The sequence below is a fragment of the Dipteris shenzhenensis genome, chromosome 8 (genome assembly GCF_047967505.1).
Source record: "Dipteris shenzhenensis isolate YYH24624 ecotype China chromosome 8, Dip_SZ_1.0, whole genome shotgun sequence".
Classification (NCBI taxonomy): Eukaryota; Viridiplantae; Streptophyta; class Polypodiopsida; order Gleicheniales; family Dipteridaceae; genus Dipteris; species Dipteris shenzhenensis.
The window spans coordinates 59,144,138-59,150,584 of NC_141603.1; the positions used below are offsets into that span (position 1 = coordinate 59,144,138).

At 39.0% G+C, this 6,447-nt stretch overlaps 1 pseudogene; it reads left to right on the forward strand.

Annotated features, from left to right (window-relative positions):
• The first annotated feature begins 4,504 nt into the window (after positions 1–4,504).
• LOC147899758 (uncharacterized) lies at positions 4,505–5,647 on the forward strand (annotated as a pseudogene).
• The last annotated feature ends 800 nt before the right edge of the window (positions 5,648–6,447 follow it).

Genomic DNA, 6,447 nt, shown 5'->3' on the forward strand with positions numbered 1-6,447 from the left:
CGGTACAATCATGCCATACAAAAATCATGCCTTTGTTAGGCATTGAAGAGGAAAAATTCTTACAAGCTAGGGGATAAAACTTGCAGAGATCATGCGAATTTTGTCTTTGATATGGCTGAGCATAAACAAGAAAAATGATAGAAAAGGAAGCAAAAAAAGCTACGTAAAAAATAAGCCAAAAATGTTAGGATTGAGGACTTGGCCCAAGTTGAAAAATATGATGTGTTGTAGAGGTTTGAGGACTAAGGACTTGTTGGCCCAAGTTGGGGCTAACGGATGAAGCATAAGGTTATGTTGAGTGGCCAATTCAAGTAGTACTCATGATGTTCAAGGTGGGTGAGAATGTGAACCATTCATTGATGAAGAAGATGAAGAGACCACCATAGCCAAAATTAGAGAGTTCTTCTATTAAAAAAGGAGGACTCTTGTGACAAATGGCCCTTCCACTTTTACTTCAGCCAAAGCATTTTGAAAGCAATCTGATAGTCTTGCCTTTCAACTATGAAGGGTTCCAAGGCTGTATACAAATATGCTTAGTCAGATATTTCACTGTTGAGCCTAACAATGACACCCACATAAACATTACAGGGTAGTTCATTATTGAGACATAAAAAGCTAACAACCAAGCTCGGCAGAAATCTTTGCAAGATTTTTGCAGCAATGTCTTAAGACTGGCTACTAATTAAAAACATCCATAAACAACTGCCATCATGCAAATATATATATTGTCGATGCCTCCATTTGAATTTGACTAATATTTTTTTATTTGTATGTTTGTATACGTGTATATTTGTTTATGTGTATATTTGTTTGTTTGTATATTTATCTATACTTGTTTGAATATGTGTATATTTCTTTATGTGTATATTTGTTTATGTGTATACTTGCTTATTTGTATATTTGTATATTTGTTTATGTGTATACTTGTTTATTTGTATATTTGTGTTTATGGATCATTAGCAGTTGTTCATGGATGTTTTTAAACTACCTTGTATATTGTCAATGCCTCCATTGAATTTGACTAATATTGTTTCTGTTGGATAAGTGTGATGCACCGTACACAATGAAGCAAGCAAGTACATAAATGTAAACTTATTAAAGTTAAACTAATTAAATTGAAGGGAATGTATCCATAAGGCCTTGAAGCACTTGCTTGCCGGTACTTTTGTACTAGACCATTACACAACAAGTTTCTAGCATAGCTATTTATTTCTGAACATGCTTGCTTAATGCCCATGTAGCTCTCGAAAAGACTGCACCACTTGTTGTAGTATTGTTGATGACCAGAAATTAGGAATTATGCACTCACAAAAACATTGAAGTCACTATGTGGCTATACACATTTAGCAATGTCTTAAGATTGGCTATTGATTAAAAACAGACCTTCAGGAGGAATATAAGAAGCAACACATGGACCTTTAACCATGAGCCTGATTCAAGAGGATGTTCTTGGATCATCTGGGATATTGCTTCCAATTTTTTTAAGTTTGTAAGACTAGTTAGGAAAACCTAAGGAGGAATCTTCTTATTAAACTGCAAGCACAGAAATTTAGCAAACTCCTGTTTAAAAGTTGAGTTGAGAATCCTCAAGGATACTTATGATCATAGACAAGAGGATGGCATGAGTATGCACCAATCTCATAGAAAGAGGATGGCATGAGTATGCACCAATCTCATCACCATCTTCATAGAAAGAAACATGGTAGAAAGCTAGAGATAAGAAAGCTTTATTGTAGTCACAAGCATAATTGTTTCCCAAACTCACCACTCTATGTCTACTTTCACACGTAGAAAATCACTCCATATATGAGGAGTCACATGAAAAGATGCAGATGAATCTATGATCCAATCTTGCTCATAAAGAGCCATTTGACACAACAAAGAAAACATTTGACACAACAAAGAAAACAAGGGATAAGAAACTTGCAATGTGATGACTTGAATATGTTACTAAAGTACATTACTCTTAATAATGTTACTAAATTTTGGAAGGCTAATGGTCTACTTGATATCATGAAATGATTCTCTGTAATTCTATTGCTAGTTTTGAACTCCGATAAAACAATAGTAAATAAGATTTTATGGTGAAGCAAGGTGCCCGTTATCTCCTACACTAATTGCCATGTATGTGGATGAGTTTTTTGACTACATTGGAGGGATGGTGATAGAGGAGAACAAATGGCAGGGACATAGAGAAGCAATTAAAGAAGAGATAACCAAGGCACACGAGGAGAGCCTTGAGAAGCAAATCAATGGTTTTTACTCCAGGTTGATCTTTGTATGTGGGCCTAAGGCCGTTTTGTACTTTTCAAGCATTAATGAAATGGGAACCAGCCCACCTCTTCTCGCAAGAGAGAGAGAGAGAGAGAGAGAGAGAGAGAGAGAGAGAGAGAGAGCATGTGTTATAATTTTTGAACCTGATGCATGCTTTTACACCATGTTGATTATGAAAGTGTGTGTATCTAGCTATGCAACGTAGTAGTGGGATAGAGACACAAAAAAGCGCTATTAAACATGAAGGCTAGGTTGTCTGTATCATGTCAGTAGGCTATGTAAGTTGGTGAATGACTAATTTTCTAATGAGCTAGTGAAGGATTTTATAACAATAAAATTGATTGTAAAATGTGGAAGATCCTTGCATAAGATGGCTCACTTTGCCCATCTTTACTTCTCATTCAAATACTCATCTCCACGCATAGACTTTTGCATGTTTCTAGCTAGCTCCATAGAGATTATACCAAACTAGATACAAGTGGTAGATGGATAGGTAAATACATAGATAGATGCATAGCTAGATCATTGTAGTATAGCATCTTTGTGGATAGGAGGTAGTGAGGTGTGGTCCATGCCTGTCTTATATATGTTGCTTCAAGTTACAAGGTACAAGTTACAGACTACTATGTCTTATATGTTAATTCTAACACAAAAAAAAGCATGTGTGTGTGTGTGTGTGTGATAGAGAGAGAGAGGGACCATCAAACTCAATTCTGACATTCCAGAATCTCCCACAAACCCCACTATGGCAAACAAGATGCCTAGTCCCACTATGATCTCAAAGGACACCATCCATGTCCAATACATCACCAGATGAGCTCTAACAGGCGGTATGCATCCACAGAGATGCATGTTCAAATGTAGGCACGACAAGTGCTTGCTGGGCTACTGCCTTTGTGACAAGGGTGGGATATATAAAGCTCTTTCATTGTTTTCAAATGTAGGCGCGACAAGTGCTCGTTGGGTTGCTGCCTTTGTGACAAGGGTGGGGTATATAAACAATTATGCATATATATGTATATTTGTTAACATAAAATGCATCTTGTTTGCATATTATGTGTAAGTTGTATATTTGTTAACTTAACATGCATATTATGTTTAGCAAAAGATAAATTTGCTTATTATAAGTGAAGTGTATATTTGAATACATATTAAATTTTAAAGACCAAGCATATATATTCAAAAAGTACATATTCATTGACTATAATATTCAAAAAGTACCTACTCATTCATTGTGATACCTACAAAAAAACTCTTTATCTATTTCCAAAGTTTCCATATACTAAAAAACACAACGCTTATTCATCTAACTTGGACAAGTAGTTGGCCTAATCATCAGAGTAATACTTAGAGGAGCTATCTTTAGAGGCAAAATCAACCTCACCTTGTATAATCAAGAATCAATTGTTATCCAAGTCTACACCTTTGGCTCTCAATTTCTTAGTGACCTTTGTAAAGTTGTTGGCCCAATCATCAAGGTAATACTTAGAGGAGCTATCCTTAAAGGAAACCCTAGTTAAAGTGAAATATAAGCTTGTTATAGGCTCAAAATTACCATCATCCAAGTCAATTATTTCTTAAAAATGTATTAAGACTTGAACCTTATCTAGATTTTGATGATTGCTTGAATTGTGAATCAGATCTACTACTTTGTTCAAGCGCATTGGTTTTGCACACTTGCCAAGACAAACAACATATCATCAATCAGGTTGCTTTTGCCACTGCCCAATAATTGCAAAAGAGCTCTTGCGGAAGGGGCCAACGTGCTGCTCACTAGCGTATGATTTATAGTTCTCCACCATGACCATTTCTCCGATAAAGAGCTTGGTTTATATGCATAAAGCATTGGCAATAGATAGCATGCAGCCTTAGATGCATTAACATGTTTCAATATTGATGTTAGATGCATGTGCATCTAATATGCATCTCATATGTGCAATTAATGTGTGTGTATCTAATATACAAATATGCATAGAAATATGCAAGAATCTTCATGCACTACTGCTTGGAAAAACCCGACCAGCAGGGCTGGCCGACCAGCCCCCCTCCAGCCCCTATATAAGAGGGGCTTCCCTTTCCATTTTGGTGTGTGATTATTAGATCATCCCTCCCCTCTCTTGAGAGCTTGCCTCATACTACTCCAGCCCCATCTCCGGCTGTGGCTTTGCCACTCTTTGCTAGCCATCTATACAGTAAAGATAGTCTTCCTTCATATTCTGTTATCTCTCTCTCTCATCATAGCAGAGTTGGTAGCACTGATGGATGGCGATGTATGGAGAGGCCCTTGGTTTCTATGATTTTCCGGATGATTAGGGCCAAGGCCTCCATCCCACATGAGATTATTCGTGCAGAGCTCGCTGCCCCTCCATTGGTGGTGGAGGCACTCACTCGATCAGTCTCTTTCATGCATCGCACCTGGGCTCTCCCTAGAGACATATATGCTCATTTAGCCCTAGAGTCTTCACGACAGTTGGCATCACAGGGAGATAGATCATGCTGGTATGCACAGATGACATCTTGGTTTGAGCTGCATGGCTTTAGTATGGACAGACTACCTCCTTTTCAGTACTCCCTAGATGCACCCTCCATCTCTTTCACCCGGGCAGACATTACTCGGCTTATCAGGCAGGACTTGACTCAGTTGGATACCAAGAGGACATGGATACAGCCGGCACATGAGCTTGGTACGAAGATGGCTTTCTATAGAGAGCATCTTCTCCAGCTTACAGAGGACGGCTTTGTGATTAGACCCAGCTATATGGATACTCATCTCTCTCATGGGATACGGTGTGCTCTTGGTCAGAAACGCACATCCTCACACCAGCTAGAGATTGAGACAGGCAGATTTAGAGGTGTACCAGCTGAGGCCAGGATTTGTCAGTTGTGCCATATAGAGCCAGAGACAGAGTTACATTACATTTGTCACTGCCCAGTATACTATGAGATACGGGGTCGTTTTCATTGCCTATTCAGAGAGGGCTTCGGACCGCTTTCTAGGGTCATGAAATACCAGGATCAGAGATGTCTCGGACACTCTACTTATTGGAGTTGCGTAGACACAGAGAGGATCTCTTGAGGAGGGGCTCAGAGAGGGAGACACAGCACCAGAGGCACATTACAGACTACTTTCAGCCACCACAGATTGAAGAGTCAGATCAGCAGGCTCCACAATATACCTCGACTAGATGATCGATCGGTGGAGTTGGGACGGTCTCGCCGCCCTAGGATGAGGGGCCCATCTCGACACCATCGGAGACTACGACAGAGGATCCACACCATACCAGCACGGCATGGGAGTCGTCCAGCCAGAGTTCTCACCATGGAGGACATTGATGCTATCCGCCATCAGCCGATGAGAGCGATCTTTGGATAATTGATGTATATGGTGTCTAGAGAGCTCTTGGATGTATCCTCTTCTCCTCTCCCAGATACTACTCTTCTCCTCTCCTAGATACTACACATTAGGACCTCCCCTACTACCTTTTTCAGTTCAGTTTTTTAGTTAGATTTTTAGTTCTTTTAGCTTTCAGCTTTTACAGACTTTGTATCAGATCCACCACATTTGTAAACTTTTGGTCTCATAGGTCATTTTGGCCTTTTGAAGACGTTAATATATATATCATATCTCTCTGTTCTAGGGTTTTCATCTGCATTTTAGGGTTTTCGAATTGTTTTTAGAGTTTTTCCTTGCTGATTCAAAAACATCATTTGCAGCCTAATAAATGTCATAACCAGCCAAGGGAAATTCTAATTTTTCATCAAAAACAACATCCCGGGCTGATTATAATCTTCTTTGAATTGGGGTTATACAATCTGTAGCCTTTGCTCTCATGACTGTACCCCACAAAAATGCATTTAGTGGCTTTGTCATCCAACTTCCTGCACAACTCTTTGGGTATAAGGTCACAACCACTTCAATGGCGTGGTCCACACCCCTCAATGGTGGCAAACCCGAAGGTAAGTCATTAGGAAAAACATCCTTGAAATCAGTCATGATTTCTTGGAGTAACACAGATTCATCCAAATCGTGTAATTCTATCGAAGACAAGCAAACACTCTGCCGGAATTCAGTAACCATAGTGCCAAAAACAATAGAATCATCTAAAATAGACAGAAGACAACGATATAAATCAACATCAAGAGTTTTAATATCTTTAAATATTTCAAGAGCGG